Source organism: Mytilus galloprovincialis, chromosome 11 (assembly GCF_965363235.1).
Source record: "Mytilus galloprovincialis chromosome 11, xbMytGall1.hap1.1, whole genome shotgun sequence".
Taxonomy (NCBI): domain Eukaryota; kingdom Metazoa; phylum Mollusca; class Bivalvia; order Mytilida; family Mytilidae; genus Mytilus; species Mytilus galloprovincialis.
In genome coordinates, this window is record NC_134848.1 from 60,985,560 (window position 1) to 61,013,542 (window position 27,983).

At 32.2% G+C, this 27,983-nt stretch overlaps 1 long non-coding RNA gene across 1 annotated transcript; it reads left to right on the plus strand.

Moving 5' to 3' along the window:
• The first annotated feature begins 3,107 nt into the window (after positions 1–3,107).
• LOC143052531 (uncharacterized) lies at positions 3,108–9,840 on the plus strand. Its single transcript, XR_012971145.1, has 3 exons — positions 3,108–3,240; positions 7,289–7,626; positions 8,256–9,840. It is a non-coding gene; the product is annotated as an uncharacterized LOC143052531 (long non-coding RNA).
• Positions 9,841–27,983: the final 18,143 nt, after the last annotated feature.

Below are 27,983 nucleotides of genomic sequence, written 5' to 3' on the forward strand. Positions count from 1 at the left end.
TCAGAACCGATATTTGTTATAAAATGTAAAGAATTTCTACCGCTCCCCTTACCAAAGAGAGGGGTGAACGATAACAGCGTGCCATTCAAACTTATAAGTCGAAAATAAACTGACAACGCCATTGCTAATAAAAGAAAAAACCAACAGACATTTTATTTCACAAAATACAACATCGACAACTAAAATAACAGCCAGCAGCACAGACCATAACAAAAACTAGGGATGAATATAGGTGCTCCAGAAGCAATGACATAGCAGTTTCGTGCTAAAAATCCCATGAGTGGTTTCAGGTCATATATTGTTTATTTGGTTTATACGGCAAATCATTGATTGTATTTTTTCATGCATTTATAATCTCTCGATAAATAAGATGATATTATATCATATTGACACATTTGACGACTTAATGTTGGCCTGTACATGATTCTGGTTATTTTTTTTCATCGTTGTGTGACTGCCTAACTCATGTATGCTTACATCATAATGTAGAGATGGAAATATATAAGAGGGATTCATTTTCAATTGACATTTTTGTGATAAAGATTAAGAATCTTACAATTATCTCCTTGCTTTAATTTGCTTTTAAAAAAATGTTAAAAGTCAGAATTAAGAAAAAACGCAACCAAGTTGGACTGTAATAAGATATAAGAGGATGTGGTATGAGCGCCTTTGATATAACTGTCCACCCAAGTCCCAATTTATAAAAGTAAATCATAATGTCAATTTAGTGCAAAGAAAAATAAAATAAAAGTGTCCCTGCTTCACATTTCTGTATGGCAAGAGACATCTAATACAGATTTGTATTCGGTGCTGTTGAGAACATAAACATGAGTATTTAATGAAAAAGAAATTGAGGGCAACGACACAGCAATGATATCTGTATATATGGGACAAATTAAACATAATTTAAGGTAAAATCGGTAATGAAATATCCTTGCACAGAGAATAACATACGCAATATGCATAATGTATCATTCAAAGTAGTGTTGCTCCTTTCTCTATTTATAACGTTTAAAACAATAATGGCCAAAACTTGCATTTTACCCCTATGTGCTCTATTTAACCAAGTCTGTCATGTTCAATCCACCATTTTCTACAATTGAAAATGCCTGTACAAAGTCAGGAATATGACAGTTGTTTTCCATTCGATTGATGTGTTTAATCATTTGATTGTGCCATTTGATAAGGACTTGCCGTTTCGAATTTTCCTCGAAGTTCAGTATTTATGCGATTTTACTTTTAGATTGCTAGTCGAGGTCATTAGATCGTAATGATCGTGGCCAAGTTTGGTTAAATTTGTCTCTATAGTTTCAGAGCAAATGACTGTACTAAGTCAGGAATATGTCTATTGTGATCCATTTGTTTGATGTGATTGAGCTTTCGATAATTCAATTTTATAAGGGACTTTTCTTTTGGAATTTTATTTGAATTTTATTATTTTTTGTGATTTTATTTTAGATTGATAGGCGGGGTCATCAGACACTTTTTTTTGTTAAAACTAGATACCCCAATAATGATCGTTGGCAAGTTTGGTTTATTTTGTCTCTGTAGTTTCAGAGCAAATGCCTGTACCAAGTCAAGAATATGTCTGTTGTGATCCATTCGTCTGACGTGTTTGAGCTTTTGATTTTGCCATTTTATAAAGGACTGTCCTTTTTAAATTTTCCTTTGAGTTCCATATTTTTGTGATTTTATTGTTTCAGAGGAGAAGCTTTTCGTAAAAGATTAAACAAAATTACCAAAAAATGTTAAAATTGAATATAAAAGTCACTTACTCCTCAAGGGGTCAATTGACCACTTTGGTCATGATGACTAATTAGTAGATCCTACTATGCTGAATATTATTGCTATTTACTGTTTATCTCTATCTATAATAATATCAAAGGTAATAACCGAATAATGCAAAATTTCCTTAAAATAACTAATTCACGGATAGCAACACAACTATGAGTTATCTGAAATTACAGGGCTGATAGATCTTATCCTATTTTAACCAATGTCATTACGACCCAATATTTTAAAATCGGAAGTGGACTGTTTAATTATGAATTTTTGACCAAAAACGAAATATAGAGAGCTCATCACGACAATACAACGTGGAGGCGGAATATACTAAAAATATTGTAAAATAAAGGCAACTGTAGTACACCGCTGTTAAAGAAAACGAAGTCATGATGTCATGGGAAAAAACGAAAAACTACTGTTATAAATTAACAGTTTATTTTAACACTACACAGTAACTAAAAGAACGCGCATCTCTAAACTAACAACAACCATTCAGATGCTCCGGAAGGGTACAAAATGTAAATGGATCCGGCTATAAATCGCATTATTTCTTTCTTTGTTTTTTCCTCGAATATTTTATTCTTTTAATGACGTTTTTTTATATTTTTTTAAGATATATATCTGCTATACAATATTTCAGCTATATTGTTTTCCGGTAAAATTATTTGTGAGGGAAAATTTGAAAAAACGAAACATGGTAATATATAGGTTGCACTTTGTAAATACAGCTGTTTCTCAAACCACGCCTCTTTTAGAATAGTCATAGAAAATCAATTTTGTTTACATACTGGTTCCTAGTAATGCTCTCTGTGTTCAATCTCATAGAGACATAACTTAGAAATGTTACCAGTAACTATACTTGTGCATATTGTTTACATTGAAATTTGTGGTAGCCCTTCATGCGAGGTAGGGGTAGTTAAGAAAATTAGTGTTAGTTCAGGGCATATAAACGTTGAAAATATGCCGCACAGCCCTACATTTTGACCTTTGAAAAAAAAAGGTAGTGCATATGATCTTTCAATTATAGGATAAGATTTTTTTCAAAACTTCTAATAAAAAGTAAAAGTGGTACAGTTTTAGCCGTAAAAGGAGTTCCTATGGGAAATTACATTGTCAATATTTACAGAAATGCAACCTTTAATCATTTGGATTTAAAAAAAAAAAACGATTGCATCAAACAAGATAATTTCAAAATTAGTTCGATGATAACTATCACGGATGTTTAGTTTTCATTTCCTTAATGTAGACTTTTATAAATGTTATTTATTCCTGGTATCTATGATAAGTTTATTTAAATACTTAAGATAAGTGTTCATCACTTTGTTAAAATATGATCATGATCTATGGTATTTTTCCCTGGACTGAAATATCATCAATTTTTTTCTAAAATGAAGTTTTAAGAAGTGGTGTGCTGACCAGAGAGTACAACTTTTAGTGAATCTTCCTGAAGAAAAGGTAAAGTTTATATCATAGCAGTATAAATTACTAGATATCAAATATATTTCGCAAATACAACTTTCTTTGCAAAGTCAGGAATATAACATTTGGTTTTGAGTCGATAAGTTGGTTGATATAGACAATTTTTTGTTTGTTTTACTGACTTCCAATTTTTAGAATTTACATTGTAGTTCGATAATGATTTTATAACATTTTTTGTCTTGTATAAAGGAGATATGTGGCAAGTGGGTTTTATCTTTGACATTTTTTTAACTACTGTAAACAATCATTTTCTATGACGATAAGTATACCAGAGTCTATCTAGTGTTTCAACTGTTTCGACATTAGCCAGTTGTACATGGTACATGTAGTAGGTTTTTTTTTATTGAACTCTCATTTTGCTATTTGCTATTTACTGTTTGACTCTTTCCAGAGAAGCCGGAAGAACGTCGATAGCTAATTGAAGTTATGTAAAATATTGATAATTCTTACTTTTCATTTAAATTGTTTCTGTTTTGAACTTCAGCCTTTTTAGAGCTTCAAAAATGTAAGCGAATAAAAAACTAAAACTGTAAATATATGCATATGAGATAACTGTACAATTTCGGAACTTCTAGTTTATACGTTTTTATCAGTTTTTTTCACAGATTGTCTGCGAAATCATACACCACATGTTTTTTACTTTGCAACGTACATGTTGTTTTTAGTAGTTTTGTAATTTTCAAACAATAGACTGTTTTTTTCTTCTTAAAATACTACCGCTACTACCTCTACCATTAGATTCAATAGATGACACGAAATCATGCATGCCATATAAAATCTAAACGGACACAGTAGGGAACGTGACGGCATTTAACCAATCACAACGGCTCAATGTATCCGAGGTGCGATTGTTATAATCACAACTACAATACATTTCTATATTTGGAATTTATTTTATTTGTCTTAAAACAATCGAAAGAAATGTCTTTTGCCAAATCTTTTTATAAGCTTTCTATCATCATGAACGACCAAAATCTATACATTTAAAAGCAAATGGTTTATATAGGAGATAAAGAGCATAATCAAAATGTATTCTATAATAAATCTCTGTTTAATATACTACATATGGTGTTGATGGGCAAATGGTAGGAATACTTTCTATACTGATACTCCAACATCAGTGGAACATGTTATAAACATTGGAGACAAAACCAATCAAATAGATAGGGTAAAAACACTTTTCAAATTTTAATTTTGTAACTGTAAAACACTGTGACTTTCTTTTTTAGTCGTCTAAACCAATTGAACCTGCCATCTTGTGGTTGTCTTATGTTCTGGTATAATTATTTTTATCGTTCACTATTGTTGGTGTAAGACATTTTCTCATCGACAACTGCCTTAACGTTGTTCAAGTCGTTATATGTTAGTTTGCAAAGTGTCCTCATCGGTAACATGTCTCATCTGCTTGAAGGATTCGATTGCATCATTGACATAACCACTTTTATAAAACAAGTCTGACATTAAGTTTTTTGAGCAGATAACATTTTAGATAAAAAAAAAAAAAAAAAAAAAACGTTCCTTGATGTACCTCACATTGATGTTTGATGGAATTTGAAGTGGTCAGTCTTTAGTTTTTCCTTGTTTGCCATGGCACTGCCAATTTTAAAGGAAAGGTATGTATCAAATGTTAGATTTTTAACTAACATCACAAACGTTGTATTACGATTTCCTTTAAGTACAGGTGTTTAACATTAATGATACGTTACTTCAAACTGCTAGTTTTAATACTAACAAAATTATATATTCTTGGTAAAATACGTACTTAACACCCCTCGTATACGGAAGTTGTTCTGTCTTTGTTTCAGTTTCCATTTATTACTATTTCGAATAATTCTTGAATAGTGAACTAAACTAAACCAATAACAATGTGAAATAGAACTGTCAAAACTCATCAAAGGTATCAAGGTTATTATTTAGAACGCCAGACGCACGTTTCGTCTACATAAGATAGAAGAAGGTCCTTCATTTCTCTATTTGTTAATTTTTTAGGCTAATTTTCTCCCTTCTTTTAACTGTTTGTTCGTTATACTATCTGCTTGTTATGTTTGAGCCCCTCTTTTGTCACTATCCTCTTTTTTGGTTCATTTGCTCTATTCTCTTTTTTATGTGGTCTTTTTTTTTTCTTTTTTATATGCCGTTATTCTCTATTCTACAAACCCTTATCCACACCTTCACACAAGCCAGTGGTACATGATTCAAAACGACAAATATCTCTGAAATGTTTCTTTCTCTCAGTGAACACAATGTAGTGAATATGTACATTGATCGGATTTGTTTTGGAAATAAGGAAAAAAAAACAAATGGCAAATGTAAAAAAACATTTTTTTTATTTTTTTCTGAATTTGTGCCTTAAAATCATTTCTTTTGTGTTAAACATTACAATTATTTATTAATGATATATGGTCAAGATTGGCTCATAAAAAATTATTTTAATTAATGTACTTTTTAACTTGATATAAAACAAATGTTTTGCACTACATATGTATGTATAAAAAGTATAAATAACACTGATATAAGTTTCAATTTCCTTCAACGTGATTCAATATAAGTGTTTAACACTTTTGATGACGTTGGTTTTGATGTGACTACTATAAATTTAGATGAGGAAAAGTACTTTAAAAATAATTAACCAGAGGTTTTTTTCTCTGTCTTTGTTTCATTAGCTTTAAACGAATGCTTAATCAATTAAACTGATATGTATGTATAAAGTGAAAAATAAAAAAAAAATCAATGACATGATGTTACTGTCTTTAAGTAGAAAGTAAAGGTTACAAGTTAATTGTCAAATTCTTTTGTAGACGTTCATTATCCTGTACCAGTACTGTATTTACAACTTGCTTTTGCGATCATGTCCGTTGTAGCATTTTTGATTTAAATAAACGCAATTTATGTATAACTGATAATTTAGGTTTTTTTTGTTATCACAGATTAAATAAAACCTTTAAAAATTCCTTCATAGATACAACTATTTGGTTATAAAGTTTGACTATACCTGTTCAGTTCTTATACAAACAACCGAATATCAAATTCACATTTTACAACACTGTTTTATGAATCACGATAACTTAGGTACGATCCATGGAAACTTATTGTTCCCTTCAAAATCTTATCTTTAAAGCTTATCAATTAAACTCAGTAATTAAAATCTTAAACTATTGTCTTTATTGGTATTAACATTTATTTTGTTGTTGAGAAACTAACATTTAAACATAAACATGATAAATACTTTTATTTGTACAGTTGAGAAAATTAATCATCCAACGTTCTGTTGATACTGTTTACTTACAGTTTGGCATGTCTGAAGGTCACGCGCCTCTCAGATAGCTCATAACTTTTATGACCGAGTAAAAATCGGAAAAGTCAAATTGAGTAAAGATTGATTGGAAGTAATTTCCAATAAATTCAGATTTATTTAAAATTGTCGAGTGAGAATCAGTACAGTCGAGTACAAATATTGGCTATTTCAGACGTTGACTGGTTTGTAGTACATGAAATTCCGCGTCGCTCAACAATATTTGCAATTTTACATACAGTCTAATATGTTTACCAGACTGTACAAAAATATGTAATTATAGCTATGTCAGGTTTTTAAATTGACTGAAAAGTAAACAACAACACACGACATTAAATATCGTGATGTCAAACTTCAAATATAATGCTTAATAACTTTATATCTTTTTAGTTTTATGTAATGATCAGTTATATAATAATTATAAACCTGCTTTAAAAGAGTGGGGTATACTGTTTTACCTCTGTTTGTCTGTCCATCCATTCAATCATTCATAAGTCCATCCGTTAGTCCGTCTGTCTGTCCGTCCGTCCAATAAATATCTTTTGTCGCATCTTTCTCAGGAACTACATTACAATGATTTCTGAAATTTGGTTTCATGGTTTATATGAGTTGGCTATACAGTGTGATGCGTTCCAAATTCATCATTCAACAACTTCCTGACATTATACTTTTAGCGCGGTGGGTTATCATTAATCAGCAGTATTAGACATATTCACTTGTTTCTGTTTTTAGACTCGTCATGGACAGAGTTCACAATAACCAAAAAAATGACGAAGATGAAAATGTTTATGGAATGAGAAAAAATACTTTGTTGGAAAAATACGGGGTTAAACGATTTCCTTATCGTGGAAGGCGTAAATACACACCATTAGTTTACCAATATTCAGACGGAGGGATAACAATCTCAAATGATGTTTTCGGCTTGACAATCAGGCAGTTTGAGCGAATGTTCAAAAAATGCTTAGATAGACGGAAAACAAAAGAACAGTGGATACTGAACCTTAGATATCCTGACAAGTCTTCAAATGAATATCTGGAATACTTAGACAAATGTACAGACTGCGATGAAGGTATTTTCTTTGATATATATGTATAATTTTAGATGATGACATGTGTCTACTAGGTTTCGATGTAAAAAGTAAACTATAAACAATACCATACTCTAACATGGCATTCAAAAATTCAAAACATTAAGTTCCTTATTAAATGGCAAAATTAAAGTTTCAAACACATCACCCTTATCAAATAGTTATTGTAGATATATTATAGATTTTGATGTTGCACAAATTAGTAAATCATCGAAAAAAGGGGTGGAAACCAAGATTGAAATCAAAAATAGAGTCATGAGCCTATACTTAAGTTCTTGTCATTTGCTTTTATAGAAAACTGAAGGATTAAACCTGGTTTTATAGCAAGCTAAACATGTCACTTATATGACAGTCGCATAAAATTCCATTTTATTGACAATAGTAGTAATTAAAAAAAACACAATCTATACTTGGTTTTGAAAGCCTTCTCTTTCTGAAACGTTCATCATTTTATGACAATAAATACTTGGCTTACATTTTACGACGCTGTACGATATTTTTTAATGCATGCAACAAATCTCTGAAATATACTTTGGCATGTACAAATTTCATTTTAACAGTTTTAAAATGTGTAAGTATATAGATATATGTATATTTGTACATATTTGTAGGGTACTTAGCTTGGGCTGACAATTACTCAAAAGTAAAAGACTTGGTAAAACAACTTATATAAAAAAAATGTTACTGAAATAGACATACGTAACAGACAACGACTATTTATAATACTTGATATGATCCATAAAGTCCATACCCCAAATTTAAAAAAAATATCAAGTGGAAGTTTAGCAGAAGGGCTGGATTTACCAGGTAGTGACTTTGATGTGATGTATGTCACTTATGAAGTACATAGTGATATTGAGAATATACGGGATATCAAAGACCAAGCACAACGTAGTGAACTAGTTATGGAGAAATCTATTGATCATCCTGGATTTACTAGACTTAAATTCATTGCAAAAGGACAAACGGAATTGGATTCTCATACAAGTACTGGAAAAGGCTCATATTTTTCAATCAACGATTTTTTTAATACAATGAAGCCAACATTTGGGAAGTTACCACTTTCTCTACATGGCCCTTGTCTTTCAGACCCCAGTCAGAATTTTGATCTAGCATTCTGCTTACGAAGTAAATATTTACCTACTTCTGTAATTCCATGGACAATACGTCATCGACAGCAATGGCCCCCTAATCTCGTAATTGACAAGATTAAAAAGGGTGGATGTTTGTTAGTACCCATAGGACCTAAGATCGGGTCAGGTTGCAATTTATTATGGCGAATATCGTTCTCCGTTGCAGAAAAACTACTTGTTCATTCGTTCAACTTCACTCAACTCTTATGTTATAGTCTTCTCAAAGTAACATTAAAGAGTATTGTTAACAAGAATGAAGATGTCAACGATTTACTGTGTTCTTACTTTTTGAAGACGGCTTTATTCTGGGTCTCAGAAGAGGTCAACTTAGAAATGTTTCAATTGCCCAAACTGTTTATTTGTTTTTCTCTCTGCCTTGATAAATTAATGTTATGGGTAAACAACTGTTATTGTCCGAATTTCTTTATACCTGAACATAACATGTTTCTAGGAAAGATTGATCAAAGTAATAATAGAAGACTGCTCAGTGTACTTGAAAGTATTAAATATGGTGGGATTTGTGGGTTGATGACAGATTTAGTTTCGTCTGACAATGGAAATAATAGTTTATTGAGAACAAAGGATGAAACTTCGTTCATCATGTTAGACTTTTTATTTTACAGGATGTGTGGATCGTATATGGCTCCAATATATTCACGTTTTTATGAAGTATTGTCATTTATTGAATCTTTACTCATGTATGAACAATCTGCATTTATTGTTGGTGTGTGTAATTATTGTAAGGCTAAAATCAGTCAATTTGCAGCACAAATACCGCCACTACAAACCACCTTAAATAAAGACTCCTACATGCACAAACGTTATCATAGACATTTACAATACGGTACCGAGACAGATGCCGTGTCAGGTTGGTTGTTATACGCGTCATATTATTATGTGACAGGTCAGTACAAAGCTACACTTGAAATAATAGATTATATTCTTCCACGATGTACACCAGAAATGATCCCAATTGGCTGTCATGACTATGATGATTGTGATGTGTATTACTACAGAAAAAATGCTCATCCCACATTCACATTAGTTGAAAGAATGAAAATGGCTATTAATTACGTGCAACACTCAGGATTAATACCTGAAGAACTAGTACTGGAGGTTCAAGACAGGGATATTGATATACCGGTCATTGTAATGTCTCACTGCCTTAGATTTCTATGCTTTTATCATCTAGGTGATATTTCCAGTAAAAAACGTGCATTACGAGATTTATATTTAACATTAAAAGATCCACATAATATGCAGTTAGGTAAATTATCAGACTCGATTACAATACTTGGTATATGTTATGAGATAGCTGGTGATAAAAACAGAGCATATCAGTGTTATGAAGAGGCTCTGAAATGCGTAGGCATATTACGTAGTACAGCAAAAATAAGGAAATCAAAACTTTTGGAGATTTAAAACATATCTGTTTGAATGACGAATGTGATGCGTATCTCTACAGAAAGTTTCAATCCGGATTGACAGTAATGAAGAGATTATTTTGCATTTCCTATTGTTAATTGTCCGTCTTTAGATAGTGACTTTGCCTAAGCAGCATCATCATATGGGTTTTTTATATCTCAACTTATTCCATTTTCTTGTAAATGTAACAAACATAAGAAATGTTATTGAAATAAATATATCTATATCTAAAAATGTGTGTGTACACGACGGTTTTCAAATAGCAAACTAGATAACAGCGAAGCTCGAATCCCCAAATGGAATTTACTAGTCCCATATATACCGTTTTACGTCACTAGCAACACTATGCAACGAATTTATCTTACCGACTATCTTAACGTGTAAAATTTAGACTAGTGACCTATCAAAATGAGCAAGTCTGCAATACATTTAGCATTAACATGATTAAGAAATTACTTCCTTTGATCCTACAAAAACAGGTGCCAACACTGACAACTTGTTAGATTTGAATGTGTTTTATGAATTTATTTCACATTATCATCACTTTCTCCGTCTGTTGAAACCTTTAAGATTTGTTCTCAGTACTGTTTTGTTTTTCCAAAGGGACGTAACATGTTCATCTGGTTTGTCATAGCTTTATCGTTGACAAGTTTAAGTTCTCAAAAAGTATTTAAGAATAACGCAGATTTTATAGAATTTTAACGATGGCTTCCAATTACAAATGTAAAATATTTATAACTAAATGTGTCAAAGCGACACGAATGGCCCCGTCCAAAAAGAGTTGAAAAATCTGCAATTTCAATAGAAACACATGTGGACACAAACATGATGGTAGTCTCACATATCAAAAATCAGCTCAAAATCTGGAGGGGAATAGAGAAAAAATCCGTATAACTTCGATTTTCAATAATTTATCATAGTCCAAAGCCCTCAATTTCAGCGAGAATAAGCAGAGCGGAAGAAACTTAAGCTTGTCCTATAACTCATCATGGTTAACTCACATACCAAAAATCAGCCCAAGATCTGAATGCGTTAAGAAAAAAAATCCGTATAACTGTGATTTTCAACAATTTCTCAAAGTCCCGTAATTTCGACAAAAACTAGTGGAGCGGAACGAAACTTAAACTTGATCTGTAACTCATCATAGTTAACTCACATACCAAAATTCAGCTCAATATCTGAAGGCGTTTAGAAAAAAAGTTCGTATAACTGTGATTTTCAACAATTTTTCAAAGTCCAAAGCCCGTAATTTCGACAAAAAATAGTGAAGCGGAACGAAACTTAAACTTGATTTGTAATTCATCATGGTTAACTTACATACCAAAAATCAGCCCAATATCTGAAGGCGTTTAGAAAAAACTCCGTATAATGGTTTGTTGTGGAATGACGGAATTACGGAAAGACGGAATTTTGGAATTTCGAACAAGGGTAAAACTATATGGCACCGACAACTTCGTTGCGGGGCCATAAAAAGAAAAATGACCTCTAGGGGAAAATTTGTTGAACGCATTCAAATGGATAAAGCCAGAGGATTCCAAAAATCTGACAAAAAATCAAAAACATTACAAGCGAACATCTTTTATCCTGGTATTTAGAAAGTACAACCCTATCTTGATCGTATCCGCAATGTTCTTTTAGTTATTGCTTTCAATGTTAAATATGGCAATTTGTTAAGGCAACTTTTCTTGCCCTCTGGTGATTTGTTTTCCCTTTTTGCTTTTGTCAATTAATTATTCCCCCTACTTACCATTAATAAGCCTATATCACGTAACGATATTGTACCCTAAATACAAAGATGATTTATGTCATACAAGTAAGAGGTTTAGCGCTTTAAAACCAGGTTTAATCCACCATTTTCTACATTTGAAAATGCCTGTACCAAGTCAGGAATATGACAGTGTCCTTTCGTTTTTGATGTGTTTTGTCATTTGATTTTGCCATGGGATATATATGGACTTTCCTATTAGATTTTCCTCTGAGTTTAGATTTTGTGATTTTACTTTTTGTTTTAAACACCTTGTTTCCCGTTATCACTCCGTTTCTTAGGAAAGTATTGCACTGTAGTTGGAATTGATAGTTATTTAATATCGCTTGTACGCATAAAAGCGTTATGCTATTGCTCAAGAAGCAACAAAGTGACTAGTTAACATGGTAGAGCGCTCGCATGCCAGGGTTGATGCCCGTCTCCAATAAGGACTACATGTATATGTTTGGGTTTTTTCAGTTTAAAAAAAATGAACAAAAGACTTATACATAATCAATACAGCAACAGGATCTGCTTCAGTGTTTTTGTACCCAAGATGTCATAACAACTTGATAGTGGCGAATATACACATGTAGCAGAGTTTGAGTTGAAGGCATCGTAATACAAATAATTAAAAAAACAAAATGTACAATTTAATAATTCTATTTAAATCATCACAAACACGACTGAATAAGGAAACAAACAATATTACTATCATATACTTATTTTTAGTGCACGTGTTGAAGACCGTACTTTGACTTATAATGGTTTATTTTATAAAATCTGACTTGGATGGAGAGTCATTGGCACTTATTCAACATCTTCTTAAATCTATTTTACATAAAATAGACCAAATATTCTATAGGGTGAAATTTATTAAAAGAATTAAACATTTTATTCTTCAAAGAAATGAAAAGTAGTCATCAGATATGCATCTTCATTATCAAAATTGAGAATGGAAATTGTGAATATGTCAAAAAAACAACAACCCAAACAATAAGTAGACAACCAACGACGGCCACCAATGGACCTTCAAAGCAGCGAGAAAATCGTGTTCCGGGAGTTGGGCCTTAGCTGGCCCTTAAATAAAACTGTGTCCTAGTTCAGTGAAAATGAGCGTCACACTAAACTCCAAAACATATAAATGAATTCAAATAAAAAAACATGCAAGACTAACAAAGGCTAGAAGCTCCAGACTTGGGACAGGCGCAAAATGTTAGTATTTTGTCCATTTTGTATTCAGAGGTATCAACATGTGTTGGTCATAGACCCGTTTTATTCTTGATGATACTGAATGATTTTGGCGAAAATTGATTTTCACTGGCTATATTTTTTGCTGGTGACAATGCATGGTTTCTCAAACTCAATAATGAAGTTTGTAAGACAAAATGATATAAAAAAAATCAATGGTTTCTCTTAAAATGGGCGTATGCATGTTCGAAATTATACTGAAATTAATGGCAATCGATTTCGACCATAAAGCTCGATGAATACTTTATATATTGACCATCGACAAACAAGTTTGCGTGTGAAGATATACATTCATTTCTGGTGTTACAGAAAGTCTATCGTCTATTCCCAAGTATATCATAACAGTAGTCATACTAGAGTGATCGAAGTCAAGACTCTAGCCTCTATGGAATGCTCAACAACAAAACCAGACATGATGGCAGCGTTATTTGGTTTAATGGTGAAGGCTGATGAATTGGTATCCGAATTTACTGTTGCTATGACTTGGTAAAGTCCAGCATCCCTGGTTGTAAACCTCCTGAGGAATTTAATTCGGTCGACTTTCAACTCCCAATGATGTGTTGATGTCTCCAAATTTGTTGGTATGTCCCCTTTGCACAGTTGCATCTGCACTTAAGCAAGCTGTAAATGCCACTTAAACGAAAGAATAGAAAACAACATACATGTATATTTATATCTATCATATTAAGCAAAAACACCATATAAATAGTCTCCATTACTTAAGATTAAGATCATTATTTGTTAATTGAATATTATTAAGCATAATCAGTATCATTTACAGGACTTATGAATTACATGTTATCAATAGCGATTAAAGGCATTTCCATTTACCTGCATTACCTGTAATCAGTAACGTTAAAGAAGGCTTTTAAATTTACCTGCTATTCAAGTAATTAGTTACTGTAGTGTTAGGGTGGCTTTTAGATTAACCATCATTAAATGTAACCAGTAGCATTTAGAGGGCTCTTTGATGTATCTGCATTTACCTGCATTTAACTACATTATATATTTAAGTTAATCACGGAATACATTAAAAAAAAAATGAAATGTCCGACTTTTGTATATTAAATACATGCTGACTTTTATCAGCAATGGAGGATCTATTATATTTAAATACGATTGATGAGATAGTGTGTTAAGGGTGTGGAACCGTTAAGCAGATTTAAAACATTAATAAATGATTTAGGTAGGATATTTTTTTTCTACACACATAAGCAGCATGTCAAGTTATCCAATCAACTTAATCAGTATGAAAATTGATATATATTTTTAATATAATTAACAAGAATTTTTAAAAAACTTAATTGTTAAGCAGCTGAAAGAGCTTTTTCAATACAGATTAACTTCTCATTATTCTTTATCATTCATCAAATTAAAAAAAAAATTGAAGTACTGAACGCATAGAGTTAAATTCTGTTGTGGTTATATACAGTTTAATTGATTGATGTATTGTTGTTTTCTTAACGTCCTGTGTCAGATATAAAGTTTAATAAACGGAAGAGATGATACATGTATCAAGATAAATAACGAGTTTCTGACATCCCCGCCGTATTGTGAGACAATGAAGTCAAAGTTGATGTCATCTGAAATCTTATGATTTATATAGATTGCCATGGCTGTGCAATATGCAATATGTCAAACTGTATGGTATTTGAAAAAAATGTGGTAAATTATGCTCAAAATTTCAACATATCCTTATAAAAAGCATCATTTCTAATACCAATTTCAAAAAAGCAACAACATGAAGGCATACATTTAATTTAAACCATGTAATGATACTACCTGGTTCGGCCTACGGTGTTTATTCCTCTGCCTTCATTTAAATTTTATAAAAAAAAAACAATATATAATAAAATTGAGAATGGAAATGGGGAATGTGTCAAAGAGACAACAACCTGACCATAGAATAGACAACAGCAGAAGGTCTCCAATAGGTCCTCAATGCAGCGAGAAATTTCCGCACCCGGAGGCCTCCTTTAGCTGGTCCCTAAACAAATATATATACTAGTTCAGTGATGATGAACGCCATACTAAACTCCGAATTGTACACAAGAAACAAAACTAAAAATAATACAAGACTACCAAAGGCCAGATGTTCCTGACTTGGGACAGGCGCAAACATGCGGCGTGGTTAAACATGTTTATGAGATCCCAATGGATAATTTGTTGATCCGCTGTTGTAGAGCTGTTTGATTGGGTTGGTTTACAGCACAGTTCTCCTTAAAAAGAACAAAAAAATGTGTTTGTCACGTTCCCTAAAATTACTTTAATGCTATATCCATAGCGTTATCATCGATATACGGAACAATTTATATCGGTTACATATTTTCCCGCTGTAAATATATAAAAAATATTCACGATATTTTGTGCAAAACTGTATATGCATTTACATGAACATTTAAAAAAGACGCATGGCATAGACATTGATATTGATTACCAAGCACCAGCTATTTATCGTGAAAGTGAGATCTTTCTAAATCTCGAACAATTTGTAAATAAAACATTCATTTTATAATTAACCTGTCGTTTTATGCACAGATATAAATGTTGTAGAAGTTTACCAATCAAAATACAAAAAGAGATGTAGTATGATGGCAATGAAATAACTAACCAACAAAGTTCATATGAAGTGTATGTTAGCAATTATAGGCAACCGTGTGGCCTTAGACAATGTGAGAAAATGCCGTACCGTGTAGTCGACTATGTAAGTCCCGGACATGAAAACTACTGATATACTACACGATGGACAATATTTCTACTAGTTTTCAATATAAAAAGTAAAACAAGGGCCAGGATTTAGTTTGCATAGAATATATTATGGATGCAACGTAGCCAGAACAGCAAAAAATATAGAAAAAGGTGGAATAGCAGCTTGGAGGCCTTATATGCAACTTCTGGCGCGGAGAAAGTTAAGGTTAAGGTAAGGTTAAGTGAGTTATTCAATTTAAAACTTTTACCACATAATGAATGTAATGTTGACTGGTATAAAAACTAAGTACATTTATATGTTAAGTACAGATAACCATGATTATTTATTTACAAATTTTACTAATTTCAGTATATTGTTTGAATATGTTATTTGTTTAGTAAATTGGTGGCTAGTTGCTTATAGTAAAGGCAATTTTGTTTAATTTACTTTATGTTAAACACTGTCTTGATCCAGTATTAAACGCATCCGTAATGTCGTAATATTTTTGCTTTCATGTTAAGCAATATGTTTTAATCGTAACCCATCCGTCATTCTACTTTTGTTTCTTATCTGTTTTTTTGCTGATATATTGCATTTTCTAAATGAATAATTCCCCTTACTTGTCCTTAAAAGTCTCTTATTCTATTTATATATTTCAAATCTTTTTATATATATACACGGATATACGTATAAATCATGAATTGTAACCAACAACAACATGTATTCTTCAGTATTGAGGCCTTGTTGACCTAAAGAAGAAGAAGAAGAAGAAGAAGAACCCTTAACAAACAGATCCCGTGATAGCCCAGTTTGTAGAGCGGAAGACTGTTACTGTAGTGGAATCAGAAAAAAAGACGCCCTTATGTCGGTGGATAAAATCTGACAAGAAGGGTATTTTTACCAGTTTACCTCTCAATCTTTACGTTTTTTGATGGATACTACAAGCGCATTCACAACTTAATAGTAATGAATAAATATATGAGTTTGGGTTGATTTCAACTAATTTAATGAAAAAATAAGTAAATGAAAACTGGGAAATTTTTGAATTTGTGTTATTATGAAACAGCATCCGTTATTACAATATGACCCTATTTTTATAACATCGCAAACAGGATTGTATAAAGAAGCTGACAAAATTTTCCCGACTAGAAATCAATAATTTGAGACAAAAACTAAGATTTTATCAAAAATTCAATGAAAATAGGAAACCTGAAAATTATGCGATTTTTAACATAGCAAAAATGATTGTTTTTGGAAGCTCACAACATTTGAGAATTAACAGAAATAGATACTATACTAAGAATTTTATCATAAAATAATTAGAACATTTGTGAAATGTAGGGCAATTTTAGATCTATTTTGACAATATCTTCCGAAATATGAAAAAAATAAGTTAAAAAATTGAACTTTTTTTCTCTTTCAATCAATATTAAGTGTTATTTACATCCTAGTTAACATTTTCAACTAAAAACAAAATCAAACAAAAAAGAAAACGTAAATAAAATGTATGTTGTGACCCTGTCTTCCTCTGTTGTCAAGATTTTTTAAGGGTATGACTGGATCATAAATTTGATATAGATATGGACAAGTTGTTTCAGATCTAGAGTCTAAGAGGTATTATAAAGAAAGGATTATTGATACATATTACGTCGAAGTATAGGAACTTTATTAGTTTTGCTATTACGCAGATTATACATAGAGCTGGTGATTAATATAAAAGGGTTGATATAATATATGTAAGATAATACGGCCGCAGTCTGACTTTTAAAGTGAATGTATATAAAAATAATTAGACTTGGCATGATTGCCAATGAGACAACTATCCACCAAGTATCTACCACCGAGACAAAAATGATGTGGGTGTAAGCATCAAAAAGCACCGTAAAAATATGAACAACTGGATAGTCAGATATAAAAAAGGCTACAACTTGACAAAAAGTGAAACAGCTTAAAAGAACAAACTATAACGGCCTGATTTATTACAAAAACATTAACGAAAAACAAGTATTACAGTTATTTCCCCTTCTGTATTTGATATAAGTGAAAAACATAGTTTTTAACTGACAAACCATATGTGATAGAGACATAGGAATTTTATATTTGAAGTCCTGTGTCCGTCCTCCGAAAAAAAGAATGAGGTCAAAAGTCAAGTTCATGTTCTAAATTTTGAATTTGGCTTATTATCGCCTATTCCGAGGAACCGTTAAAGATATCAACGAAGACCTTAAATGGCTTTGTAAATTTCGAATGAAACTAAACTGAAGTTTACAGATGCTTTGTGAGTTCTGAGTTCCCTAAAAGGAAATATAGTATATGATGTTAAGAAAATACGGAGAGTTATATAGTAAATATACTAATTACTTTTAAAAAAAAGACCTGAGCCAGATATAATCAGTCAGAAAAGGCTTCAAATAACACCCGAAAAAATCAGGTCATAAACTTTGGTTTATTATATCTGTGGTCTATATTCGTCCTATCTTTGAGTATGCATATGATGCTGATGATGGATTGCGGCTTAACGTCCAGCGGTAATTGTGAATTAGTATGTATATATATTCAGGACGAGAACATGTTTATGTACTATGAATATTAACCATGTTTTGTTCAAGACCGACACGCTCAGCTGTATTTTTAACGTGCTAGTTCACAAGGTGACAGTCCGCAGGAAGAGAGATGTCATCTAACCCGGACATGTTATTTGAATAATATTATGTGATTAAATTCCTCTACCTATACAACGTACAACTGTTTATCCATAGCGTAATGGCAATAATTTAATCGTCCCCTTTTGTAGACTCTCCTTATACTAACAAATTCTTCGTGTATACCTTCATCAGGAGACAGGAACAAGCTTGATCAATCTATTCGTACCCTTGATATTCTATCTAAGTTCAAAGCTCTATGTTGAATTAAACAAACGAAATAAAAAAAAACAAAAAAAAACTGTACTTCGCATTTCATTAATGGTCCGTGGAAATTGAATACAACCTTAAAACAGCACAAAAATTATTAATACAACTGATTAGCTCATCTGGCCAAATGGGCCAAGTGAACTTTTTTTATCACTTCGCGTCTGTCGTCCGTCGTCGTTGTCGTCGTCCGTTTACTTTAACACAAAAAAATTCCTGAAACTACTGGGCCAAATTTAACCAAACTTAGCCACAATTATTATTGGCGTATCTAGTTAAATAAATGTGTCCGATGACCTAGCCCGCAAACAAAGATGGACGCCATGGCTAAAAATAGAACATGAGGATAAAATGCATATTTTGGCTTATATCTCTGAAACCAAAGCATTTAAAACAAATTTGACAGGTGATAAAGCTGGTCACCAAGTTAATATATATCTGCCAAGAAATGTTCAGACAAATCAGACAATCCGTTGTTTGATTGCTGCCCCTGAATAATAGTTTTAAGAATATTTTGCAGTTTTTGGTTATTATCTTCAATATCATTGAAGATAGAGATAAAATTAATGTAATTTAAACATTAATAATGTAGAGCAAAGTAATATCTACAAATAATTCAACATGACCAACATGGTCAATTGACCCCTTAAGAAGTTATTGCCCTTTATAATCCATTTTTAACAATTTTGTGTCAATTTTTGTGATCGTTTACAAAAATATTCTCCCCTGAAACTATTGAGACAAATTTAACCAAACTTGGCCACAATCTTAATTAGGGTATGTAGTTCAAAAACTGTGTCCGATGATCCGGCCCGCCAACCAACATGGCGGACATGGTTAAAATAGAACACCTAGGTAAAATGCATATCTTGGCTTATATCTCTGAAACAATAGCATTTAGAGCAAATCTGACAAAGGGATAACATGTTCATCAGGGTAAGATCTATCTGCACGGAAATTTTCAGACAAATTAGACAACCCGTAGTTGGGTTGCTGTCCCTGAATTGGTAATTTTAAGGAAATTTTGCAGTTTTGGGTTATTATCTTGAATATTATTATAGATAGAGATAAACTGTAAGCAGCAAGAGTGTTCAGCAAAGTAATATCTACAAATAATTCAACATGACCAAAATAATCAATTGACCCCTTAAGGAGTTGTTGCCCTTGATAGACAATTTTTAACATTTTTGTAATGGTTTACAAAAAAATCTCCTCTGAAACTACTGAGACAAATTTGACCATACTTGGCCACAATCATCATTAGGCTTTTTAGTTTTAAAAATGTGTCTAATGAGCCCACCTACCTACCAACATGGCGGACATGGCTAAAAATAAGACATAGGGGGTGAAATGCAAGTTTTGTTTATTATTGTTTGAAACGTTATAAATAGAGATAATCTGAACGCAGAAAGAATGTTCAGCATAATGAGCTCTACCAATTTTCCTTATACGTCAAAACTGTAGGGCATATTCGTTTAGGAGTTATTGCCCATAAATGAAAAATTTCACCATTGTTTTTCATTTTTGCCTATTATTATGAAAACTATGATATTTAGAGAAAAACATTTTTTTTCTGTTATGCCTTATATGATATAATTATATTAGATAGATAAACATTTTAAATCACAAAAATGACCAGCAAGGCCAGATCTATTAAAAAGTCAAATTTCGCCGATATTGTTAGTAGACTGTTACTCTCTATAGGAGTGATTGCCCTTAATCGAGGATTTTTTTTACCCTCTTTTGTGTTTGAGCAAAAACTAAAGAAGATAGAGAGAAACTAAACAGATTAAAATATCAGTAGTACAAGTTCAACAAAATAGAGATTTTTGTCATGAAGTCTATTCTCGACTTCAATTTTGGAGAGTGTCCTTTGTTTGATTTTCTTTCTTCACATAGACCAAGGTGAGCGACAACGGCTCTTTAGAGCTTCTAGTTGTAAATTTCAACTTATAGTTTTGTGTGTGCTTCACAATGCTTGTATATATAAAAATCTCTGAATTTGCAGTAGGTAATGTTATAGTATGTCCATAAATCAAACGGGCAGTTGGTGTGTTCCAGAAATCCATCATGCATTTAAAAAGTTTTCGATAAAGATTAAGTCTTAAAAATGACATCTAATTAACTTCACACCTACACCTACACTATATCTACAAAACGTTTTATTTAACACACTGGTCTGCTTTTATTTCATGTCAAAGATAATATGTTATATTTGGGAGGCAAATTGGTAGGTGTCAATGAGTTAAATAAAAAACATGGAGTAAGCAGTTGCATGACTGTCATGAAAATTTATTTCAGCAACTTTGATAGAAAAAGAGCGGTTGATATCATTTTCTCATATTCAAAATAAGACTAACAAACAGATAAATCTTATAACAGCATTTACATTTTGTTTTTCATCTTCGTTGTCACATATGTCTTATATTGAATACATTGTCTTATATTATATCCTACACATGTACGGCGACCGATCCAAAGATAAATAGTTTATATCTTGACCATTGACAAACAGGTTTCTTTGTGCAGATATACCTCGATATCAGGTGTAATCGAAATCGTATCACCTTTATACAAGAATACCATAACAACAGCTATACCGATGTGATCGAAGTTTGTACCCACACCTCTATCGGTATGCTGGGCAACATAACCAGCCATGATATTTGCTTTATTTCTGTTGACTGTAAAGGCCGCTGCATCGGTATGCGATTTTACGATAGCTATGACTTGATAAAGCCCATAATCCCTGGTTGTAAATCTTCCTGAGGACTTTAATTCTGTCAAACTTCCAACTCTATATGATGTTTTGATGTCTCCAAATTGGATGTTATGTCCCCTTTGCACAGTTGCATCTGCACTTAAGCAAGCTGTAAATGCCACTTAAACGGAAAAAAAAAACAATCATGATATGAATATTTGTATTTATCATTTCACTTAGAACACTTATTAAAAATCATTTTCTAATCTATAATAAAATTATTATTGATAATAAAATACTATTAAGCATAATCAGCAGCTTTATAGGGCTTTGGGATTTATCTTGATTGTATGTTATCAGTAGCGTTTAGGGGCTTAAGCATTCACTTGCACTCCATATAATCAATACCGTTTAAAAGGAGGCGTTTGAATTTAACTGCATTTCATAAAATCAGAAGGCTTTTGGTTTTGCTATTATACATGTAACATGTAATAAGTAGCTTTTATAAGGCTTCTTGATTTACCTTCTTCACATATAATAAGTAATATCTAGACGGCTTTTGAATTTAACAACGTGATATATAATCAAAAGCGTTTAGAAGTCTTTTGGATTTACCTGCATTACATATAATGAGTAACATTTATAGGGCTTTTTGATGTACCAGTATGACATACAATCAGTAGCGTTAAGAGGTTTTTTTATATTTACCTGCTTTTCATATGATAAGTAGCGTTTATAGGGCTTTTGGATTAACAAACATGACATATAATCGCTAACGTTTAGAGTGTTGTTTGATTAAACTGCATTACATATTATTAGTAGAGTTTAGAGGGCCTTTGAATATACCAGAATGACATATAAGCAGTAGCGTTAAGAGGGCTTTTGAATTAACTTGCTTTACATATAATCAGAGGGCTTCTCACTGATATTTTTTTTTATATTTTTGTTAAAGGGCACAGTAAATACTTTGTCAAAATGAAATGAAAATTAAAACGAGCCAATTTAATTTTAGTCAAGGGGTTTGGTTCCACCTTAAGAATTGAAATACAAAAACGTTTTTGAGATCCTTTCTGTATTGTGAAACAATGATTTAAAACAGTTCCCCTATAAATAGCAAAATATCTGAAAGACATTTAAAAAAGTACAACATGAAGACAGACATTAGTTGTATCCCATGTAATGTCATTACCTAGTTTTGTCTTCATTGTTAACGTCTCTGTCTTCCGTTGAATAGTATCAACTTTATTTGATATGATTAATATCTGTTGATTCACGGTTGTAGAGCTGTCTGATTGGGTTGATTTACAGCATAATTCTCCTTAAATAGAGTATCTTTTTTCTTTTATTTCTCGTCTTATTCTTGTCCTTAATTTTTGTTAATATGCTTGGTTCATATTTCATTTTTTGCTTCCTTGTTAATTTGTTTTAGTGATTAAGATTATAACACAATGTTGACTGCTGTATACGTGACATTTCTTCCTATCATGTCTATTTGTTTTGTTCACACATCGTTGTCAATATAATGGAATTGTATGCGACTGTCATACAAAAGAGAGGTTTAGATAGCTTTAAAACCAGGTTCAATCCACCATTTCTACATAAAAAAATGTCTGTACCAAGTCAGTAATATGACAGTTGTTATATATTCATTCGTTTGATGTGTTTTAGCTTTTGATTTTGCCATTTGATTAGGGACTTTCCGTTTTGAATTTTCCTCGGATTTCAGTATTTTTGTGATTTTATTTTCTTTCTCACGCGCAATGAACTTTCTTTACACAATGAGTCAAAAGCGTAAAGCTACCCGAATCATTCACATACGGAAAGACATAATCATGCACACAGATCGAAAAATATTTTCCATCTATCAATATATAAAAAATATACGAGAGCGTTGATACAAAATTTGATATGCATCTAAATTTTTCATTAATAAAAGACGAATGGCAATGGCATTAACTAGAACAGACAACAGCCGAAGGCCACCAATGGGTCTCCAATGCAACACGAACCTCCCGCACCCGGAGGAGTCCTTCAGCTGGCCCCTTAACAAATATATTACTAGTTCAGTGATAATGAACGTCATACAAAACTCCGAAATATACACAAGAAACCAAAATTAAAAAGCATACAAGACTAACAAAGGTCAGAGGCTCCAGACTTGGGACAGGCGCAAGCATGCAGCGGGGTTAAACATGTTTTTTTTTAGATCTCAACCCTCCCCCTATACCTCTAGTCAATGTAGAAAAACAAACACACAACAATACGCATAGTAAAACTAAGTTTAAGAAAACTCCGAGTTCTATGTCAAAAGAGAGTCCTTCAGCTTTTAACTTTCAGGATATCTTCGATGTATATTGAGGAGCGCGAAAGATTTTTATTTGTTTGTTCTTGTTATGTATCTAATTAAATGTTAACCCTCATGACTACCACGACTAAAAACCAAGTTAACAGAACATAGGAATTATATGAATTTAATTAGGCTAAAGCATATATCTAGGAAATCAAATAGATAGAGAAATAAATCATACGCGTAAACAAATCCTCAGACAAAAAAAAATGTCCAGGATAAGAGTATTTCGGAAGAGTAAATTATCCCGGATAAGTGTATAGAAGACGCTAGTATAAAGTTGAAGAGCATTGAGGATCCATTATAACCTTCGATTGTGTAAGTTCCGTATTTGAATATCTTGTTGTATTCAACAGAATATATTTTAGCAAATAACATGAATGCATATAGGACGATGAAAAGCAATGGTAGTAGACCGCTGTTCGAATGTCATAAATTGATTGAGACAAACATAGATCCGGGTTACAAACTGAAACCAAGGGAAACACTACAACTATAACAGGAAAACAACGAAACAACGTTAACAGAAACGCTGAAGTGCTAAGTCGCTTTTTACCTCTCATATTACGACTTATAGATGGGAACGGGGCATTTTCAGCGACGTCACAACGTGTATTGAGACGTTATCAAGCTTGCTTTTGACATGATAAAAAAAATGTCCAAGGAAGGCAAAAAGAAATTCATTTCAACAGATTATCGCGTTTTCTACATATATACATCGTTATATATCAATGTGAAAAACCCGATAATCTTAACACAACGACATCATTTGAAATCTGGTAGATGGTTACCATAATTATTGGAAATCCTACCACATCTTCTTTTTTATATATAGTTGCACATGTCTGCGCAACATTAAATATGTCAGTATATACCAAAAAAGTGGAAAATTTTGCTAAAAAAATCAAAAATGATTTGAAAATGTCTTAAAGAAATTAAAAACTAAGTGAAACACGGGAAAACATGAATTTTATTTAAACATATACCATGTCCTTACCTAGTTTTCCCTGTTGTGTTAATTTCTCTGACTTTATTTGGATCATATCAAGTTTCTTTGACATGATTGATATCTGTTGGTCCACTGTTGCAGAACTGTTTGATGGGGTTTTTTTGCAGCATAATTCTCCTTAAATAAACAAGCAAATATAAGTGTTTCTCAAGCTCCCTAAAATTTTAAGTTATCATCCACATGCGGAATTCCTCAACTGATAGATATCGACAAAATATTATTCCGCGGTGAATATATTTCCCTATGTCGAACAATTATACATAATTATACTTATGATTAACACATCGTTTTATCTACAGACAATCATAGTGTGGGCTGAAGGTCACCAAACTTATCTAACTCTTAAAATCAAACAAAGGCTTCATTTACTTTCAATTAAGTGTGCTGACTATAAGTTATTTTTTAAACTTGCCAGTGGCTCTCATATTAAGTCAGTTGAAAAGCCGAATTAAATAAGAGGAAAGCCTTTACTTTGAATATATTCTGATATACTCGCGGACTTCCAATTCCATTACATTATAACTTGCATATGAATACTAAACGTGGCTGCATTTGTTAAGGTGTCAGACCACCAATACTTCCATCAATTTAGAACGTAAAAATAGCCCTACTCTGACACAAAATAGTGCTGTTGGTGTCATTGTTTACTTAACCAACTAATTTGCAGAAATAAAACTTTTGGTTTTAAAATTTACTTGTCTATAAGTTTTCTTTAAAAACTCAGGATAAATGCGCCTCATAGTATACTAAGGCCGTAAGTTTTTTCCGTTTGAATTGTTTTACATTTCATTTCGGGGCCTTTTATAGCTGACTATGCGGAATGGACTTTGCTCATTGTTGAAGGCCGTACGAAGACCTATAATTGTTAATTTCTGTGTTATTTTAGTCTCTTGTGGACAGTTGTCTCATTGGCAATCATACCACATCTTCTTTTTTATACTTAGGCCACAGCATTAAAAATATGATACAATTCAATTTAAAAAAAACTTGCCTTATTTGTCACAAAACAATTATCGAAAAACAAATATGACAGACGTGAACTAATGACAATCACTGAACTACTGGCTTCTTACTTGGGTGAGGCACATAGAGAACGAGGTCTGGCGTATTTAATTAGTCCTGGTACCTTTGTTAACTATTTACACCACTGGGTCGATGCCTCTGCTGGTGGACGTTTCGTCCCTGATGGTATCACCAGCCCAGTAGTCAGAACTTCGGTGTTGACATGAATATCAATTATATGGTCATTTTTTTTAAATTTCCTGTTTACAAAACTATGAATTTTTCGAAACTAAGGATTTTCATATTCAAGGCACAACGTTGTGGAATTTTGGGTTATCAATGCTCTTCCACTTTGTACTTGTTTGGCTTTATAACTATTTTGATCTGAGCGTCACTCATGGTCTTATGTAGACGAAACGCGCGGCTGGCGTATTAAATTAGTCCTGGTACCTTTGATAACTATTAATTGCAAATTATGATACATAATCTTGTCGACAAAATAAAGTCAGTAATTTATAAGTACTACTGGATTCAAAACATTAAAATTATAGAACATCAAATAAATTCACATAAGCAAGGTAAAAAAGTTAACTGTGAAACACGGCCTTGTCGTGCTGAATGGCTATATGGCTTGAAGCGCAGGAATACAAATAGCGGTCTATTGGCAGACAACTAGAAGATATAATTTTCAATCTAATTCAGTTCCTTCAAACGGTTGAAATTACATTTCTGTGCTCAATGCAAGCCTACGGTTAGTCAGAGTTTTATAACATTTACAAAATATCACCCCTAGTTTTTGGTGGGGTTCGTGTTGTTTATTCTTAAGTTTTCTATGTTGTTTATTCTTAAGTTTTCTATGTTGTTTATTCTTGAGTTTTTCTATGTTGTTTCATGTGTACTATTGTTTGTCTGTTTGTCTTTTTCATTTTTAGCCATGGCCTTGTCAGTTTATTTTAGATTTATGAGTTTGACTGTCCCTTTGGTATCTTTTGTCCCTCTTTTAAAAACATCACAACACTTTATGGTACCTTGATAGAAAATAAAAACCTAAAGGCACGACAATTTAACTTCAAAGGGGGAATATGTGTTTTTCCTATAAACAAATATTCTGATCCCTAATTTGAGGGGGAAATATTGTGGTCAAGCAGATGGAAAAAAAGTATTCTGAATTTGGATTTTCTCCATATCTTATAGTGTTAAGTTTTGAAAATATTATTTGATTAATAGCTTCGAAACATTCAAAATAAAACAATTCTGACTAAGATGATAAAAACATAACCCCGTCCCTTGAGGTTCAATAGTTGTCCCTAAGACCACCAAATTAAAGATTCTAATAAGGTGACTTACCTCGCATCAAAAGGTATGTGATTGTCACTCCTAACACGGAACACACCAATGATACTGTCATTACTAGAATAACAATTTTGATCCATTGTTTACGTGAGGAGAAAGTCTCTTTGGTTATATTACTCTTTGTATACACATTTTCATAATTATGATCGTATTTGACTTCACAATCCTCGTATTCCGCCATTTCTGTTCCTGAAAATTTTATATTCTCTGTTAATTACAACCAGTCATTCACGATGAGATAGACATTGGGAAGAAAAAGATATCTCTTTCAATCATCTACTAGATTAATTTTAACAAGGAAACAAAATGTCCTTTCCCACGGTAAACTGTTTCTGAATCGAAAGATGTCTGAGTATTTCATGTATTTCATACCCCACTTGATTTTTTTTTGTTCGGAATTTTTCACAAGGTAATTACTGGTTAACGTTTTAACACATTTGATTACTACCAAAATGCAATGCTTCTTTAAAATTATGAATTATATTCATTTTGTAAAGAGTTTTAATTGCTTTTTGTTACTTAAAACGTCCAGTGGCGAATATATCATGCTTGTCTGAGACGAGAACAAGTAAATCAAAAACAAATATGATAAATATGTTCTGAAATAAAGATGAAATTTAAATTGCCACTGCAGAGTTAGACATTTGTCAGTTCAACAGGTCACCTACGGATATTGATACACTTCTTGTAAGTAGTTTTTTTCTTGTGTGTATAGAGCGTGTCGCTCTCTTTCAGACATTTGATTTAGAGTAATCTTTTTAACCATATGTGCCTGC